Below are 20,864 nucleotides of genomic sequence, written 5' to 3' on the forward strand. Positions count from 1 at the left end.
CCAAACTGTACTGTTGCTCGGCAGCACTGCAGAGAATGGGTCTGGAGTAACGTGCCAGCGAATACTAATGAGCTCCCTGGTCGAGGGGGGGGTGGGGTGGATGAGTGAGAAAGCCTCCCTTGTGCGGTCGGTTCGCGGAGTACAATGCAGGGTATTTGTTCCCTTCCGGAGGTTGTGCTCATGTTTTCATTCCTTTTGGAAGAGGCGATCTCCTGCAGGAAGAGTGGGTGCACGAAGCGGACCGTGCAAGGGTCAGGCAGCACGGTGTAAGGGGAGGTACAGGGTGAATGCAGAGACGGGGTTCTCCCAGGCTTGAGAACCAGGGGTCACTGTCTCAGAATAAGAGGGGGAGGGGGGCAGTTTAGGACGAAGATGAGGAGAAATATCTTCACCCAAATCTCTGAAAACTTAACATCAGTCTGAGGAAGGGTCTCGACCAGAAACGTCCCCCATTCCTTCTCTCCCGAGATGCTGCCTGACCTGCTGAGTTGCTCCAGCATTTAGTGAATAAATCTTCTGTTTGTTTGTTTGTTTTTATGTCTTGTTTGCTCTGGAAAGCGTCTTTGAGTATCTTGAAAAGCGCTATCTAAAATAAATGTATTATTATTATTATTATTATTATTATTATTATATGAGTGCAATCCAAACCGTGACTGATACATATTTAGACAATAGACAATAGACAATAGGTGCAGGAGTAGGCCATTCAGCCCTTCGAGCCAGCACCGCCATTCAATGCGATCATGGCTGATCACTCTCAATCAGTACCCCGTTCCTGCCTTCTCCCCATACCCCCTCACTCCGCTATCCTTAAGAGCTCTATCCAGCTCTCTCTTGAAAGCATCCAACGAACTGGCCTCCACTGCCTTCTGAGGCAGAGAATTCCACACCTTCACCACCCTCTGACTGAAAAAGTTCTTCCTCATCTCCGTTCTAAATGGCCTACCCCTTATTCTTAAACTGTGGCCCCTTGTTCTGGACTCCCCCAACATTGGGAACATGTTATCTGCCTCTAATGTGTCCAATCCCCTAATTATCTTATATGTTTCAATAAGATCCCCCCTCATCCTTCTAAATTCCAGTGTATACAAGCCCAATCGCTCCAGCCTTTCAACATACGACAGTCCCGCCATTCCGGGAATTAACCTAGTGAACCTACGCTGCACGCCCTCCATAGCAAGAATATCCTTCCTCAAATTTGGAGACCAAAACTGCACACAGTACTCCAGGTGCGGTCTCACCAGGGCCCGGTACAACTGTAGAAGGACCTCTTTGCTCCTATACTCAACTCCTCTTGTTACGAAGGCCAACATTCCATTGGCTTTCTTCACTGCCTGCTGTACCTGCATGCTTCCTTTCATTGACTGATGCACTAGGACACCCAGATCTCGTTGAACTCCCCCTCCTCCTAACTTGACACCATTCAGATAATAATCTGCCTTTCTATTCTTACTTCCAAAGTGAATAACCTCACACATATCTACATTAAACTGCATCTGCCATGTATCCGCCCACTCACACAACCTGTCCAAGTCACCCTGCAGCCTTATTGCATCTTCCTCACAATTCACACTTCCCCCCAACTTAGTATCATCTGCAAATTTGCTAATGGTACTTTTAATCCCTTCGTCTAAGTCATTAATGTATATCGTAAATAGCTGGGGTCCCAGCACCGAACCTTGCGGTACCGCACTGGTCACTGGCTGCCATTCCGAAAGGGACCCATTTATCCCCACTCTTTGCTTTCTGTCTGTCAACCAATTTTCTATCCATGTCAGTACCCTACCCCCAATACCATGTGCCCTAATTTTGCCCACTAATCTCCTATTTGAATGTTAAAGTATTGGAATTGGTTTTGTTATTGTGGCCTGTATTATGATACAGTGATAAAGAGGTCCAGTCAACTAATACTAAGCATCCTATATCCTGCAAATCATACCATATATACTGCAGAGCAGAGGGATGTGTGGTAGTGCAGGAGGTAGAAGATCAGCCATGGTGGAGCAGGGCTGAGAGCTGAATTCCCTTCCCCTGCACTCAAACGTTTCCTTAGAACTGCATGTCCAGTCAATTATCGGAACTCAGGCAGTTGAGGAGTATCTTTGGGCGAGGCATAAGGCAGCGTTGGATGGGTTGCCAGGCCTGTGAGAACCCCCCCCCCCCAGCATGATGATAGGTGTCTGCCCCACAGTCTGCAGAGAGGAGTCATCTCCACCATCACAGTGTATGTACCAAGCAAAGTGTAAGGGTCAACACTTGGGAACAACCTCCACCCCAACAGATCCTCACTCCCTCTTCCCAGGAGGTCAGTAATAAGGAAGGCAAACACAATGCTGGCATTTAATTCAAGAGGAGCAGAAAACAAAAACAGGGATGTATTGTTGAAGCTTATAAGGCGCTGGTAAGGCCGCATTTGGAGGATTGTCAGCAATTTGGGCACCTTATCTGAGGAAGGATGTGCTAGCTCTGGAGAGGGTCCAGACGAGGTTTACAAGAATGATCCCAGGAATGAGTGGGTTAACATATGGTGAGCGTTTGACGGCACTGGGCCTGTACTCGCTGGAGTTTAGAAGAATGAAGGGGGACCTCATTAAAACTTATCGAATAGCGAAAGGCTTAGATAGAGTGGATGTTTCCACTAGTGGGAGAATCTAGGGCTAGAGGTGATAGCCTCAGAATTAAAGGACTCCTTTAGGAAGGAGATGAGGAGGAATTTGTTTAGTCTGATGGTGGTGAATCTGTGGAATTCTTTGCCACAGAAGGCTGTGGAGGGCGTCAATTGATATTTTTAAGGCAGAGATGAATAGATTCTTAATTAGTACAGGTGTCAGGGGTTAAGGGGAGAAGGCAGGAGAATGGCGTTAGGAGGGAGAGATCGGATCAGCCATGATTGAATGGCAGAGCAGATTTGATGGGCCAAATGGCCTAATTTGCTCCAATCACTTATGACCTTATTTCGCCCAATGTGTCTGTGCTGGCCACTTGGAAGCCTCTAAAATTAAATTCATGCTCTGCTCTACGTTAATAATTTCCATAGTAGCTGATCTACCTGGAGACTTTTCGAATAACTGCACTAGTTTATTTTCTTTACACACTGCTTTAATATCAATTTATATGTGATTCACAAAGTCAAAGTTTACTTTCTTTGAGAAGCAAAGGCAATGCTAGAAACACTCGGCAGGTCAAGCAGCATCCGCGTGGAGATAAATCCCTACTGAGAAAAGTGATAGGAGGTGCGGGGAGAGACATACGGAGAAGATGGAACAGAGGGAATGACTGTGATAGTGTCTCCAGCAGGGTGCATGTGGATCGACAGCTCCTGGTGCCATCTGAGAGGCATTGCTGATTGCTGGTCAATCTCAGCTGATTCATCTAAGTATAAGGTGTAAGTAGCAAGGGAGAGAAAAGCAACAAGCAATTCCAGAACCGTGAGGTACAGAACACAGAGATATGAAAGAAAAGGGCGTGTGGCACGGTGGCGCAGTGGTATTCCTGCCTTACAGCGCTAGAGACTAGGGTTCGATCCTGACTATAAGTGCTGTCTGTAATGAATTTATACATTCTCCCTGTGACCTCCGTGGGTCCTGTTTTCTCCGGTTAATCCGGTTTCCTCCCACACTCCAAAGACATACCGGTTTGTAGGCTAATTGGCTTGGTAAAATTGTAAATTGTTCCCTAGTAGAAACATAGAAAAAATAGATGCAGGAGTAGGCCATATGGCCCTGTGGAGCCAGCTCCGCCATTCAATATGGTCATGGCTGATCATCTAAAATCAGTACCCCGTTCCTGCTTTTCCCCCATATCCCTTGATTCGTTTAGAGATAAATCTAACTCTCTCGTGAAAACATCCAGTGAATTGGCCTCCACTGTCTTCTGTGGCAGAGAATTCCACAGATTCACAACACTCTGGATTGAAAATTGTTTTCCTCAACTCAGTCCTAAATGGCCTACCCCTTATTCTTAAACTGTGACCCCTGGTTCTGGACTCTCCCAACATCGGGAACATTTTTCCTGCATCCAGCCTGTCCAATCCCTTAAGAATTTTATATGTTTCAATAAGATCCCCTCTCATCCTTCTAAATTCCAGTGAATACAAGCCCAGGCGACCCATTCTTTGATCATATGTCAGTCCCGACATCCTGGGAATTAACCTGGTGAACCACGCTGCACTCCCTCAATAGTAATAATGTTCTTCTTCAAATTAGGAGACCAAAATTGTACACAATACTCCAGGTGCGGTCTCACAAAGGCCCTGTACAACTGCAGTAGGACCTCCTTGCTTCTAAACTCGAATCCTCTCGCAATGAAGGCCAACATGCCATTAGCTTTCTTCACTGCCTGCTGACCCTGCATGCTTCCTTTCAGTGACTGATGCACTAAGATACCCAGATCACGTTGTACGTCCCCTTTTCCTAACTTGACACCATTCAAATTATAATCTGCCTTCCTATTCTTACCACCAAAGTGGATAACCTCACACTTATCCACATTAAACTGCATCTGCCATGCATCCGCCCACTCACACAACCTGTCCAATTCACCCTGCAACCTCATAGCATCTTCCTCACAGTTCACACTGCCACCTACCTTTGTATCATCGGCAAATTTGCTAATGGTACTTTTAATCCCTTCATCCAAGTCATTGATGTATATTGTAAATAGCTGCTGTCCCAACACCGAGCCTTGCGGTACCCCACTAGTCACTGCCTGCCATTCTGAAAGGGACCCATTTATCCCCACTCTTTGCTTTCTGTCTGCCAACCAACTTTGTTTTAGATGTGTTTAGAAATGAGAGTTTTAAAGTTTAAAATGTCTGTAACTTAAAAGATATTCGACCAATGACAATTAAGCTCTCACGGGCCACATAAAATGACGTGGCGGGCCGGATTCGGCCCGTGGGCCTTGAATTTGACACATGTGGTGTAAGTGGTCCAGTGTAGAGTGGAGAGCCAGCTGGATCGCATCCTCCATTGACTTGTGACTGAAGGTAAATTCTAATGGGTCCCAGTTCTTGTTGAGGTACGAGTTGATATGCATCGTAATGAACTTCTCAAAGCACTGCATCACCACAGATGTTAGTGCACAAAAGAAGCCAACATGCAATACACCTTCATTATCACCCTACTTAATTGCATTGCATTGCTGTTTTCAGGGAGTTGTGGGTGTGCTGATCTGCAATAGTGTTGTGTGTGTTGCAAATGCATTAGAGACAGAGGAGCTGGACGATTGGAGTGAGATTCTTACGTGAGCATGGGAGGATCTAGCACATAAACTGTTAGGGCATGACTATCCTCGCTGGGGTTTGTTTGTGCCATTCAGGGGAGGGGCAGAGGGTGGGAAGCAGAGCAGCAGCTCAGCAAGTGGAGGGGTCGAGGGGAAGATCTCTCTGTAAGGAGCAACACAAGCAGATTGAGTGGTAAACATTTGTCTGCATTGGCAGGCAGGTTTTAAGGTGAGAGGGGAGAATTTACAGGAGATTTGTAAGACATATTTTTTGCAAAGAGAATGTAGGTGCATGGAACACACGACTAGAGGTGGTGGTGGAAGCACATTATGATAGCTATGTTTAAGCCAGGCACATGAATAGGCAGGGATTGGTGCAATATGGATTATGTGCAGGCAGACAGATTGAGTGTAATTTAGGATAATGATTCCTCATGTACTCTGTGTGGTTCTGGTTCTGGTTGATTACTGCGCAAACAACTCATAAGTTGTTATCTCGTGCAGGTTAAGACAGCATAATAATTTCTGTACTCACATTTGTTTACAATCACATTCTGCCATGCCCCTGTCACACCAAAACACCATATTCACACGCTGGTCACACATGCAAGAGTCCTCTCACCTGCATTCGAGCTGTAACCTTGGTACACAGTGACCAAGATGACAAGTAGACGGAGGAGAGGAATCATCCTATCGCCGGGACCTGGCTCCCATTGGGTGAATCCCGGAGCCGACAACGTGTAAATCATCCCACCTCTGTGATGCAGCTTGTTTTCAAAACCCATTTTATCTTCTTAGTTACCCACTGTGTACTGAGTATAATAATGTACTGATGCTGATGCCAGTGGGCAATTGTTGACAGCCGCTGATATCGGCAACTCCAGGGTGGTGAGACCCTTCTTCAGATCGTCAAACTGATTGTGGGAGGGTGGGGGGTGAAGAAGGCTGGAAAAGGGGAGAGTAAGGACAGAGCATGGCGGGTAATAAGTAGATACAGGTGAAGGAGCGTTTTACAGGCAAATGATTGGAACAAAGGCCAAAGATGTGAATAGAAGGTGTGGGACAGATTTAAAGAGTTGCAGATTGTGTAGCGGAGGGGGGGGGGGGGGGGGGGGGGTGGGGTGGGGGGGGGGTTGTAGCAGGAGGGGAAAGGGGAGGGGGTGTGAAGGGGAAAAATAGGTGAGAGTCCAGGTGGGACATCAGGGAGAGATGGAGTGGTGAAGAGAGGGGTGCGGTGTGGAGGTGAAAAGGGCAGTGGGGACGGGGGAAGGTTGGGGGGGGGGGGGTTACTTAGAGGCTACCTAAAATTGGAGGATACCGTTCATACCGTTGGATTGGAAGCAACTCGAGTGGAATATGAGGTGCTGCTCCTCCAGTTTGCATGTGGCCTCACTCCAGCAATGGAGGAGTCCCAGGATAGAAAGGTCAGCCTGGGATTGGGAAGAGGAGTTAGCAGGGATCCAGTGAGCCTTGGTGGACCGGGTAACGTGTTCAGCAAAATGATCGTCAAGTCTACACTTGGTCTTGCAGATGTACAGGAGGCCACATCAGGAACACCGGCTGCAGTAGATGAGGTCAGAGGAGGTGCACGTGAACCATTGTCTCACCTGGAAGGACTGCTGGGATCCCTGGATGGAGGCAAGGGAGGAGGTACAGAGGCAAGTGTTTGCAGGGGAAAGTACCTGGGAATGGGCGGGTTTGGGTGGGAAGGAATACAATACAATACAATACAATACAATATATCTTTATTGTCATTGTACAGGGGTATGAGGAGATTGCGAATGTGCCTCCCATACGAAGCAATAATTTAATTAGCTAGTCAGTATTAATTTAAACAACTCAACGAAACAAATTGTAACAGTTTTAAAACAGAATAAAGTGCAAGTAGATCTGTGCCGGATCACTGCGTGATGTGACCATCCGGCTCGGCAGGACCGGTTCATAGCAGCTATGGCCCTGGGGATGAAGCTGTTACTGAGTCTGGAGGTGCAGGCGTAGAAGGCCTTGTGTCATCTGCCCGATGGAAGGAGTTCGAACAGACTGTGGCAGGGGTGTGAAGAGTCTTTGTGGATGCTGGTGGCTTTTCTGAGGCATCGTGTGTTGTAGATGCCCTCCAAGGCTGGTAGCTGTGTTCCGATGGTGAGCTCTATGGACTACCCGCTGAAGAGCTTTCCTCTCTGCCTCCGTGCAGCTGAGGTACCACACAGGGATGCCATGTGTTAGGATGCTCTCTATGGTGCAGCGGTAGAATGTCGTCAGCAGCTGTTGGGGTAGATCAGACTTCTTCAGTGTTCTTAGGTAGAACAGTCGTTGCTGTGCCTTCTTGACCAGCGCAGCAGTGTTATTGGACCATGTTAGGTCCTCCGAAATGTGAGTGCCCAGAAACTTGAAGCTGGACACTCTCTCCACACTGTCCCCATTGAAAAAGATCGGGGCGTATTCCCCGTTATGTGACCTATGGAAGTTGATGATCAGCTGAGGGAACGAGGATGAGGGAACGAGAAGTTGTGGGGGCAGAAGGCAGAAATGGGTGGAGCTGGGTAGATGGGACTGGTGTTGTGATCACATAAGAGGACGCGGGAGGTGAGTTTGCACACTGTTCACAGCCACCAACCTTCCTCTTCGCCTTCCACCACTCACCAAATGCCTCTGGTGGTGCCTCTGGTGGTGTGAGCACTCCCTCAGTGCTGCACTGGGGCACCAGCCTGCTTCCAACCCTCTGCAGTGAGACACATGGGCAGAGCCACTGGTGTCAGAGGCCGGAGTGCTGTCCACACGTGTGGAAGCTCAGCTTCATCCTGCTCCTGGGAAGGGCAGAAGGAACAGCAACCAACGACAGGGGTGGAAACACCTGCGGTACTGGGCCAGTGGCAGCGAAACCCTGACTGACCAACTCCATACACTAGCTGGGAGTTTGCATGGGGAGACTTTATCACAGATTATCAACTCCACGCTGTTGTAGGTTGCGAGCTGCTAGTGACTACGTGTTTCTCTCAGTGCTGCATTGAGGCCTGCTCAGCCTGTTTCCATGCTGTGTGACTCCTGCTACATTCTCCTCCCTGGCTACACAATCTGCAACACTTCAAATTTGTCACGCAACTTCTGTTCTTATCTCTGGCCTTTGTTCCAATCATTTGGCCGTAAAACACTCCTTCACCACCTGTCACGTAAACTCTCCTTCACTCTACCTATTACCAGCCATGCTCTGTCCTGTCTCTCCCGTCGCTCTCTGATGCTCCAAACAAAACAATCCTAGTATGTCCAACTTTTCTTTAAGCTGGTGCATTCTATCCCAGACCACACCCTGGTGAGATCCTTCTGCACCCTCACCAAAGCACCCTGTAATATTGTAACTGCGCTTTTATTGTGTAAGTGTTCCAGTGTAGAGTGGAGAGCCCGCAGGATCACATCCTCCATTGACTTGTGACTGTAGGTAAATTCTAATGGGTCCCAGTTCTTGTTTAGGTACGAGTTGATATGCATCGTAATGAACCTCTCAAAGCACTGCATCACCACGGATGTTAGTGCACAAAAGAAGCCAACATGCAATACACCTTCATTATCACCCTACTTAATTGCATTGCATTGCTGTTTTCAGGGAGCTGTGGGTGTGCTGATCTGCAATAGTGTTGTGTGTGTTGCAAATGCATTAGAGACAGAGGAGCTGGACGAATGGAGTGAGATTCTTTCTTTCTTTCTTTCTTTCTTTCTTTCTTTCTATCATTTTATTTCGTACATGTTAAAAGACATCAATTAAAAAACAAAAGAAACAAAAAAACTGAAGAAATACAAAGAATTTCATCCATTACTTAACGTCTTTACATGTGCGAAAAGGAGTAGGAAGAAGTGTGAACTTATTTAATCCTACCCCCATTCCCTAATCAATATTTATCAAGTATTATCTATAATAACTAATACCTAAAATACATATATAACTACATATATACTCACTCACCCCTACAATCATATGAATATACCTATTTACACAATAATGTCTATATTAACTACATCTGATATATATACATACATAAGGCCAATCATATATATACATATACCCGACCATTTACATACAAAATATAAATACAAATATAGTCACCCACCCGTATAATAAGTCAGATATTAATACAAACATACTCATACACCCTTATATGTTCATATAGATATACTTATTTAAATAATGATGTGTTATTATATGTAGACCCCTGGTGACTGTTAATCCCCCTCCTCACTGTACCTAGAAAAAATCATGTGTTTATATTTGTTTTTAAACTGGATGATGTTTGAACATTGTTTTAATTCTGCATTCATTCTGTTCCATAGCTTTACTCCATTGATTGATATAGAAAATCTTTTCATTGTTGTTCGAGTATTGCGAATCTTGAAATTTAATGTTCCCCTTAAATTATTCCCATTCTTACGTGAGCATGGGAGGATCTAGCACATAAACTGTTAGGGCATGACTATCCTCGCTGGGGTTTGTTTGTGCCATTCAGGAGAGGGGCAGAGGGTGGGAAGCAGAGCAGCAGCTCAGCAAGTGGAGGGGTCGAGGGGAAGATCTCCCTGTAAGGAGCAACACAAGCAGATTGAGTGGTAAACATTTGTCTGCATTGGCGGGCAGGTTTTAAGGTGAGAGGGGAGCATTTACAGGAGATTTGTAAGACATATTTTTTGCAAAGAGAATGTAGGTGCATGGAACACACGACTAGAAGTGGTGGTGGAAGCACATTGTGATAGTTATGTTTAAGCCAGGCACATGAATAGGCAGGGATTGGTGCAATATAAGAAAATAACTGCAGATGCTGGTACAAATCGATTTATTCACAAAATGCTGGAGTAACTCAGCAGGTCAGGCAGCATCTCGGGAGAGAAGAAATGGGTGACGTTTCGGGTCGAGACCCTTCTTCAGACAATATGGATTATGTGCTGGCAGACAGATTGAGTGTAATTTAGGATAATGATTCCTCATGTACTCTATGTGGTTCTGGTTCATTACTGCGCAAACACCTCATAAGTGGTTATCTCGTGCAGGTTAAGACAGCATAATAATTTCTGTACTCACATTTGTTTACAATCACATTCTGCCATGCCCCTGTCACAACAACACACCATATTCACATGCTGGTCACACATGCAAGAGTCCTCTCACCTGCTTTTGAGCTATAACCTTGGTACACAGTGACCAAGATGACAAGTAGTCGGAGGAGAGGAATCATCCTACCGCCGGGACCTGGCTCCCGTTGGGTGAATCCCAGAGCCGACAACGTGTAAATCATCCCCCTCTGTGATGCAGCTTGTTTTCAAAATCCATTTTATCTTCTGTACAGAGCCTAATAATGTGCTGATGCTGATGTCAGCGGGCAATTGTTGACAGCCGCTGATATCAGCAACTGCAGGGCGGTGAACTTGGCATCTAACTGCTGTTGGTAATGTTGCTTGGCATTGCCACCTGGAAACATTGTTGTAGAACCCTGAACATAGAAAGGTACAGCACAGCAACTGGCCCTTTGGCCCACAACGTCTGTGCTAAACATAGAAACATAGAAAATAGGTGCAGGAGGTCATTTGACCCTTTGAGCCAGCACCGCCACTCATTGTGATCATGGCTGATGATCCACAATAAGTAACCTGTGCCCAACTTCTCCCCGTATCCCTTGATTCCACTAGCCCATCTCTCTCCTTCCAAACACCGGTGAACATAATACCAAAGATAAGCAAATCTCATCCATCTGGACATGATCCATATCTTCCCCTTCTCTGCATATCCATGCCTATCTAAAAGCCTCTTAATCACCAATGAGGCATCATAATAATGCCTCCGTCCCCTTATTACTATTGTGAAATAAAAGCAGTTTGTAGTGCTCTACATTTCCCTATTTTCTGGTTATTTCATAATTTCAGATTCCCAGTGCCTGGAGATAGTTATTTTTTAAATTTCTATTACAAATGTAATTTTCCATATTGGCGACCACAGTTTCTCATTGACAACAGTTTAGCTATCAACACATTATTCCTGTCACATAGTTATGACAGAGCTGGAAGTTATGTTCCAGGACTAGTCATCCGGGGTTCTGGGCTGGTCATCCAGCCAAATTAAAATCCACATCCCAAGGAGAGAGGTTTAAGAATTCAAATCGTTTTGCATCTAATTTTGGTATCACATTGTATTCTTTTTCAAGCATTGGTGGCAAGACGGTCCCTATGTGCCTTTAGAAAGATAGTTGAAGTTTATCTCCTTGAACCGCTGCAGTCCTCCAGTGAAGATGCTCCCACTGATTTGTTGGGGGGAAGGGGGTCGGGGGGGGGGGGGGGTCGGTGGGTAGCCCAGAATTTAGACCCATTGATGATGAAGAGTCATTTGCAAGTCAGAATGGAATGTGACTCAGAGAGAAACCTGTAAGGCAGTGGTGTCTGCAACTCTTGTCCCTCTTAGCGGTGGAGGTCATGGGAAGTATGGTGGGGTAGCCAGGTGAGGAACTGTGGTGCACTTTGTAGATGGTGTACACTGCAGCACTGTGTGCTGGTCGCAGAAGGAGGGAGCCCTTTAGGGTGGCGGATGGGGTGCCAAATTAACGGGCTATATGACTTGGATACTGTTAAAATCCTTCAGCTTTGTTGGAGCTGTGCTCATCCTGAATTGTATGTTCCAGATGGAGCAAAGGCCTTGTGATGTCAAGAAAATACAAGGAACTGCAGGTGCTGGTTTAGTTTTTTTTAAAGAGACAAAGTGCTGGAGTTATTCGGCAGGTCAGGCAGCACCTTTGGAGAACATGGATAGGTGATAAATTGAGTCGGAACCCTTCTTCAGACGGATTGTAGGGAGGGCAAGAAACCTGGAAGAGAGGAGGGGCAGGGAAATGCTTGGCAGGTAAAAGATTAAACAGAATTGCGAATTATGTCAAGTCAAGTCACGTCAAGTCAATTTTATTTGTATAGCACATTTAAAAACAACCCACGTTGACCAAAGTGCTGTACATCAGTTGAGTACTAAGAATGAACATACAATGGCACACAAACATAACAGCACATACATAAATAGTTCACAGCATCCCCTCAGAGGGCCTCAAACACTAGGGAGTAAAAATAGGTTTTGAGCTTGGACTTAAAGGAGTCGATGGAGGGGGCAGTTCTGATGGGGAGAGGGATGCTGTTCCACAGTCTAGGAGCTGCAACCGCAAAAGCGCGGTCACCCCTGAGTTTAAGCCTAGACCACGGGATAGTCAGTAGCCCCAAGTCGGCCGACATGAGGGACCTGGAGATAGAGTGGTGGGTTAAAAGATTTTTGATATGGGGGGGGGGGGGCGGGGGGGAGCCCATTTAGGGCTTTGTATGTGAATAGGAGGAGCTTGAAGTTGATTCTGTACTGTACTGGGAGCCAGTGGAGAGAGGCCAGAATCGGGATGATGTGGTCCCTTTTACGGGTACCCGACAGGAGTCTCGCTGCGGCGTTTTGGACCAATTGCAGGCGGGACAGGGATGATTGGCTGATCCCAGTGTATAGGGATTTGCCGTAGTCTAAGCGGGATGAAATGAATTATGAATCTAGAGGAAGGAATGTAGGTGGAAGAGGAGGGAGAGGGGAGGCATAGATTAATCCAGGTGAGAGAGGGGGCATATGGGGGAAAAGTGGGATTTTGGGGTAAGAAATTAAATGAGGTTTTTGTAGTTACCTAAAATTGAAGAATTCAATGTTCATATCATTGGTTTTCAAGCCACCCACGTGAAATATGAGGTGTTGGTCTTCCAGTTTGCATGTGGCCTCACTCTGGCAATGGAGGAGGCCCAGGATAGAAAGTTCAGTATGGGAACCTTAAGGGATTCGATAAGTATATTAAGAGCAAGAGAGACACAAGGGGAAGAATAGTCACCTTAAGTCTCAATATTGTTGTCATTCTGCGAAGCCAGGAGATGTGTTCGGCCTAAAAGAACATTTCTCATTTACATTTAACTTGTTGAAGATCATGGAAGCCAGGGAATTTAGGGAATAGATTAGTGATGTCTTGAAAGGAATAGAGATGCCTTGACTGATATCCCACGTTATGAAAAAGGAAGTGTTGGAGGTATTAAAGCATATGACGGTAGATAAATCCCTAGGGCCTGATCCAGTGTATCCTCGCTAAATATATCTGGCAGCGATATTTTGTACAATCATTGTCATAAAGTCATAAAGTCACAAGGAATAGGAGTAGAATTAGGCCATTCGGCTCATCAAGTCTCCACCGCCATTCAATCACGGCAAATCTCTCCGTCCTAACCCCATTCTCCTGCCTTCTCCCCATAACCTCTGACACCTGTACATTGGCTGTAATGAATGGATGAGGGTGCCTTTCAGAAAGGGTGAATAGACAAATGAGGGAGGAGGAGGAGGAGGAGGAGGAATAATAATAATAATAATAATAATAATAATAATAATAATAATAATAATAATAATAATAATAATAATAATAATAATAATAATAATAATAATAATAATAATAATAATAATAATAATAATAATAATAATAATAATAATTATTATTATTATTATTATTATTATTATTTCCTTTATTCGTCCCACACCAGGGAAATTTACAGTGTTACAGCAGCAAAGTGGATAGCAAGAGAGCAAGAATGACAAGAAGAGCCTAACATTAGTAATGGGAACGTTACTGAAGAGGATTCTAAGAGACATGTTCTACCTGCATTTGGAACGGCAAAGATTGATTAGAGATAGTCAACGTGACCTTGTGCATGGGAAATTGTGACTAATGAATTTGAAGAGGTGAACAAGAAGGAGAGGTGAACAAGAAGAATGATGAGGACACGGTGGTAGACAATGCCTACATGAACTTTAGCCTTTGACAAGTACTTGTCGGCAAGCCTGGAATGTGCAATCACATGCAGTGCAGGGTGAGGTGACCAAGTGGATATTAAATTCCCTTGCTGGTCGAAATCAGAAGGTGGTAGTCGAAGGTTGCTCTTCAAATTGGAGGCCTGTGGCCAGTGTTACAGGGATCAGTGCTGGATTAATGATTTGGATCAGAATGGAGGAAATATGGTTCTCTTCAGAGATGCTGCCTGACCCGCTGAGTTACTCCAGCATTTTTTGTCTACCTTCCATTTTTACCAGCATCTGCAGTTTTTTCCCCCCTATAGTATATATGGTTAGTAAGTTTGCATGGCACTAAAATTGTTGGGGGAGTAGACAGTGAAGTTTGATTTAGCTTATAAAAGGATCTAGATCGACTGGGAAAATGGACGAAGGAATAGCAGACGGAATTTAACTCAGACAAGGGCAACACGGTGGCGCAGCGGTAGAGTTGCTGCCTGACAGTGTCTGAGACCCGGGTTCGATCCTGACCACGGGTGCTCTTTCTACGGAGTTGTACGTTCTCCCCGTGACCTGCGTGGGTTCCTTAGTGTGTGTGGCATATTGTTAGTGTGCAGGGGTCGCTGATAAAAAGCGGTGTACGGCAGAGCAGGGGATATAACACCTGGGGTAGCAGACATTGGTGGTTGGCATATACGAGGATTATTCGGGTCCCTGCGAACAGGCGTTGGGTACAGGTATGTAAACGCGGTTATTTCAGAGGGTATAGCCATCGCTAAAGTGGGTGGTCGACCGATAGTGGGGGAAATTGGCAGATGAGGTATGGATTATGTGGTGGATTAGAGAACGTGGTCGGTGGTGCGGTGAAAGTGAGGACAATAAGAACAATCTGAAGAAGGGTCTCGACCCGAAACGTCACCCATTCCTTCTCTCCTGAGATGCTGCCTGTCCTGCTGAGTTACTCCAGCGTTTTGTGAATAAATTGTACCAGCATCTGCAGTTATTTTCCTACACTAAGGACGGAAATTCCAACGGCACAGAGCAAGTGCCCGCAAGAGGACGGGACACGGCGGCTAATTAATTGGAAGGGAAATGATTGTTGTCCCGTGAAAGGCAGGAGTAGCAGGGAACAGACAGATGGAATCCCTACATGCATTATGCACGCCTTATGGAAAGAACACGGGCGAAGAAAGAAAGCAGCAGGTTAAACCCTCGTCCCCACAGCCAGGGGAAAGGCGTCAGGGGTAAAGGGGAGAAGGCGGGAGAATGGGGTTGAGAGGGAAATATATGTCAAGCACGACTGAATCGGGGAGTAGACGATGCGCCGAATGGCCTAATTCTGCTCCTAAAGTTTATGGAGGGAGGGACTATATCCTCAGTTCAAAGATGCGGAGAAAATGGTCAGGAAGGCCAAAGGGAACGGGGTAGCAAATGAACGCCTCCAATCCCTCGGCAATAGGATTGGCGCCTGGTCGTCGGCGAGTATGGACACGCACTCTGTCCGCGGCCAGGGACCCGAGCTCATACGTTCCTACTACGGTGTATTGGGACAGGGGAAACAAGTAATAAACGATGGCCCTTTTGGATACAAGGACGGAGTACTCCGCGCCACCAGGGAGTTTGTGGAAATGCCCGGGACATCGGGTGGATGGCAAAGCCACGACTATAGCCAAGGAAGTGATGGTTAAAATGGCAATTGAAATGGGAGTCCGTCCCTCTGTTGTCCGAGTTCTAATGACAGAACTACCTGGATGTATTCTGGGAATAAACGTATTGTGGGGATTGACTATTAAAACGAGTGTAGGCAAGTTTACTTTGGGGATACGACAGGGCCCCGATGGGGTCAGTTGTCTGCGTGAACAGATGGCCTCTTTACCAATGATGATGGAATAACAGGTTCATGTGCCAGCCCCAGGTGAACCACCCGTCAGAGCACGGTGGCGCAGAGGGAGAGTTGCTGCGTTACGGCTCCAGAAACTCGGGTTCGATCCTGACTACGGGCGCTGTCTGCACAGAGTTTGTACTCTGAGTTTGTACTCTGTACAGAGTGTGTGTGTTTTCTCCGGGATCTCCGGTTTCCTCCCGCACTCCAAAGATGTACATGTTTGTAGGTTAATTGGCTCAGTATAATTGTAAATTGTACCTGGTGTGCCTCGGATCGCTGGTCGGCGCGGGCGAGGTGGCCCGGAAGGCCTGTTTCTGCGCTGTATCTCAAAAACTAAAACTAAAGGTAAGAACCCCGAGCCACCCGGGCTGGAGACGTGCATCCACAGGGGGGGAGGGTCTGGCACGTGGATTACATCGGATTACAGAAGCACTCTTGACAGAAATCAAAGGTATCCGCTGACCACGGTGGAGACCTCTACATGCCTATTGGTGGCAGCACCGTGCTCAATCGCGGATCAACAACATACATTGGAGCAACTGGGGAAAGTGACATCGGCCTATTCAAGAAACAGAAAACCTGTTGAAATACAGTCGGACAGTCCGAAAAATGACCCGACCCGAAAAATAACCTATACATGATCTCCGGGGATGCTGCCTGACCCATTGAGTTACTCCAGCACTTTGCGTATTTTGTTGTTGTTGTAAACCGGCATCCGCAGTTCCTTGCTTCTTCACCTCTCTAGGATCGGGATTAACGAATGGGCCGACGGGAATGGGAAATACTGGGTCCAACCCCATCACCACTCCTACAATCCACAAGCGGCTGGCCTGGTTGAACGGATGAATGGCCTCCTCATACAACGACTTTAGCTTCTCACCCCAAGCAACACTTTGAAGGTCCTTCCCCGGGCCCTCGGTAACCTGAACAACTGACCCATTGCGCGCCGGTTCCCCTCTCCAGAAAATGATAGGGCCTTCGGGGAATGAGGAGGACGGGTGGGAATAGAGAGAGGAAGAAGTAGGGGGTGGCGACCTGAAGGTGGGCTACTCGCCCCATTACGCCAGTCGGAAAGGGGGAGGTAGTAGCGAAGGAAGCGTGTAATACTTGAGTTGAGTTTAGTTTATTGTCACGTGTACCGAGGTACAGTGAAAAGCTTTTGTTGCGTACTAATCAGTCAGCGGAAAGACAATGCGTAATTACAATCGAACCATCCACAGTATACGGAGATATGATGGAGGCAATAACGGGGATAACGTTTATTGCGAGATAAAGTCCAGTAAGCCCGATCAAAACTAGTCCCAGGGTCTCCAGTGAGGTCGATGGTAGTTCAGGACTGCTCTCTGATTGTGGTAGGATGGTTCAGTTGGCTGACAACAGCTGGGACGAAATTGTCCCTGAACCTGGAGATGCGCGTTTTCACGCCTCTGTACCTTTTGCCCGATGGGAGAGCGGAGAAAAGGGAATGGCCGGGGTTGACCCGTCCTTGATTATGCTGGTGGCCTTGCCGAGGCAGCCTAAGGTGAAAATAGATTCAAAGGAAGGGAGTTTCGTACTTGCTGGGTATTGGGAGATGGACAATCTTCAGCCGCATGTTTAAAGCACGGGGTTGAAGAAAAAGGAGCGATGTTACGATAAGATGTCATCGATCTGTTTTCTCTGCAGATGACCAAAGGGCGTTGCTGAGGCTTTACGCATGAGTGGCGCTGACCGCCACTAACTCACTATCAATACCAACCATTACAGCAACAAATCCCTATGCGGTCCAACTACACTTGTCCCAGTTGCCTGCGCTTGGTCGATATTCTCTCCAAACCTGTTCTATCCATGTACCTGTCTAACTGTTTCTTAAACGATCGGATAGTCCCAGCCTCAACTACCTCCCCTGGCAGCTTGTTCCATAATCCCACCACCCTCTGTGTGAAATAGTTACCCCTCCGATTCCTATTAAATCTTTTCCCTTTCACCTTGAACCTGTGCCCTCTGGTCCTCGATTCCCCTATTCTGGGCAAAAGATTGCATCTTCCTCATCTATTTCTCTCAGGATTTTGCACACCTCTATAAGATCATGCCTCATCCTGCTGCGCTCCAAGGAATAGAGACCCAGCCTACTCAACCTCTCCCGATAGCTCACACCCTCTGTCCTGCAACATCCTCATAAATCTTCTCTGAACCCTTTCAAGCTTGACAATATCTTTCCTATAACATGGTGCCCAGAACTGAACACAATATTCTAAATGCGGTCTCACCAACGTCTTATACAACTGCAACATGACCTCCGACCTCTATACTCAATACTTTCACTGATGAAGGCCAAAGTGCAAAATCCTTTTTGACCACCTTATCTACCTGCGACTCGACCTTCAAGGAACCATGCGCCTGTACTCCTAGATCCCTCTGCTCTACAACACTACCCAGAGGCCTACCATTTACTGTGCAAGTCCTGCCCTTGTTCGATGACCCAAAATGCAACACCTCACATTTCTCTGTATTAAATTCCAACAACCATTCCTCCGCTCATCTGGCCAGTCGATCCAGATGCTGCTGCAATCGTTCACAACCATCTTCACTATCTGCAAAACCACTAACTTGTATCAATAGACAATAGACAATAGGTGCAGGAGTAGGCCATTCAGCCCTTCGAGCCAGCACCGCCATTCAATGCGATCATGGCTGATCACTCTCAATCAGTACCCCGTTCCTGCCTTCTCCCCATACCCCCTAACTCTGCTATCCTTAAGAGCTCTATCCAGCTCTCTCTTGAAAGCATCCAACGAACTGGCCTCCACTGCCTTCTGAGGCAGAGAATTCCACACCTTCACCACCCTCTGACTGAAAAAGTTCTTCCTCATCTCCGTTCTAAATGGCCTACCCCTTATTCTTAAACTGTGGCCCCTTGTTCTGTACTCCCCCAACATTGGGAACATGTTATCTGCCTCTAAAGTGTCCAATCCCCTAATTATCTTATATGTTTCAATAAGATCCCCCCTCATCCTTCTAAATTCCAGTGTATACAAGCCCAATCGCTCCAGCCTTTCAACATACGACAGTCCCGCCATTCCGGGAATTAACCTAGTGAACCTACGCTGCACGCCCTCCATAGCAAGAACATCCTTCCTCAAATTTGGAGACCAAAACTGCACACAGTACTCCAGGTGCGGTCTCACCAGGGCCCGGTACAACTGTAGAAGGACCTCTTTGCTCCTATACTCAACTCCTCTTGTTATGAAGGCCAACATTCCATTGGCTTTCTTCACTGCCTGCTGTACCTGCATGCTTCCTTTCATTGACTGATGCACTAGGACACCCAGATCTCGTTGAACTCCCCCTCCTCCTAACTTGACACCATTCAGATAATAATCTGCCTTTCTATTCTTGCTTCCAAAGTGAATAACCTCACACTTATCTACATTAAACTGCATCTGCCATGTATCCGCCCACTCACACAACCTGTCCAAGTCACCCTGCAGCCTTATTGCATCTTCCTCACAATTCACACTACCCCCCAACTTAGTATCATCTGCAAATTTGCTAATGGTACTTTTAATCCCTTCGTCTAAGTCATTAATGTATATCGTAAATAGCTGGGGTCCCAGCACCGAACCTTGCGGTACCCCACTGGTCACTGCCTGCCATTCCGAAAGGGACCCATTTATCCCCACTCTTTGCTTTCTGTCTGTCAACCAATTTTCTATCCATGTCAGTACCCTACCCCCAATACCATGTGCCCTAATTTTGCCCACTAATCTCCTATGTGGGACCTTGTCGAAGGCTTTCTGAAAGTCGAGGTACACCACATCCACTGACTCTCCCTTGTCAATTTTCCTAGTTACATCCTCAAAAAATTCCAGTAGATTTGTCAAGCATGATTTCCCCTTCGTAAATCCATGCTGACTCGGAATGCTCAGCAATTTCGTCTTTTATAATTGACTCCAGCATCTTCCCCACCACTGATGGTATCATCAGCAAACTTGCTAATCTTGCCCTGTATGATCTCATCCAAATCATTGATGTAGATGACAAACAGTAACTGGCCCAACATCGAACCCTGAGGCACATCACTAGTCACAGGCATCCAGTCCGAGAAGTAACCATCCACCATTATCCTCTCCTTCCTTCCATGGAGCCAATTTGCTATCCATTCAGCTATCTCTCCTTGGATACCATGCGATCTAACCTTCCAGAGCAGCCTACCACGTGGAACCTTGTCGAATGCCTCACTGAAGTCCATGAACACAACATCTACAGCTCTGCCCTCATCAACCTTTTTAGTTATATATTCAAAAACATCAATCAGATTTGTGAGACATGACCTCCCACATACAAAACCATGTTGACTAATCCTAATCAGCCCTTGCCCATCCAAATGCCTGTATATCCTATCCCTCAGAATACTCTCCAGTAACTTACCAACTACAGATGTTAAGCTCACTGGCCTATAGTTCCCAGCATTTTACCTGCAGCATTTCTGGAAATGAGGCACAACATTTGCCACCCTCCAGTCTTCCGGCACCTCTCCTGTATTTAAGGACGACTCATAAATTCAACCAGGGCTCCTGCAGATGTTAAAATTCTGAAATAAAACAGAAAATGCTGGAAACACAATGCAGGTGAGGCAGAGTCCATGGAGAGAGAAACAATGTTAATGTTTGAGGTTGAAGCCCCTTTGTCAAAACTGGGAAAGAGAAAAACATGTTACAATTCAGGGGCAGAGAATATGGGGAGGAATAGTTAAAACAAAGGGAATGGGTCTGATGGGGTGAGACTAATGAGTTAATGGGGAAGTTAGAGGCAGACTGCCTGTGATGTGTGTAGTTAGAGTTCCGGAGACTGCAATGTTCCCCGAAGAAAGACATGGTGTTATTACTTGAGCTTGCATTGGGCCTTGAAACTGGGTAGGAGGCCAAGAACAGATAGTTCAGAATGGGAGAGGGATGGGGAGTTCAAATG

The sequence above is a fragment of the Rhinoraja longicauda genome, chromosome 9 (genome assembly GCF_053455715.1).
Source record: "Rhinoraja longicauda isolate Sanriku21f chromosome 9, sRhiLon1.1, whole genome shotgun sequence".
Taxonomy (NCBI): Eukaryota; Metazoa; Chordata; class Chondrichthyes; order Rajiformes; family Arhynchobatidae; genus Rhinoraja; species Rhinoraja longicauda.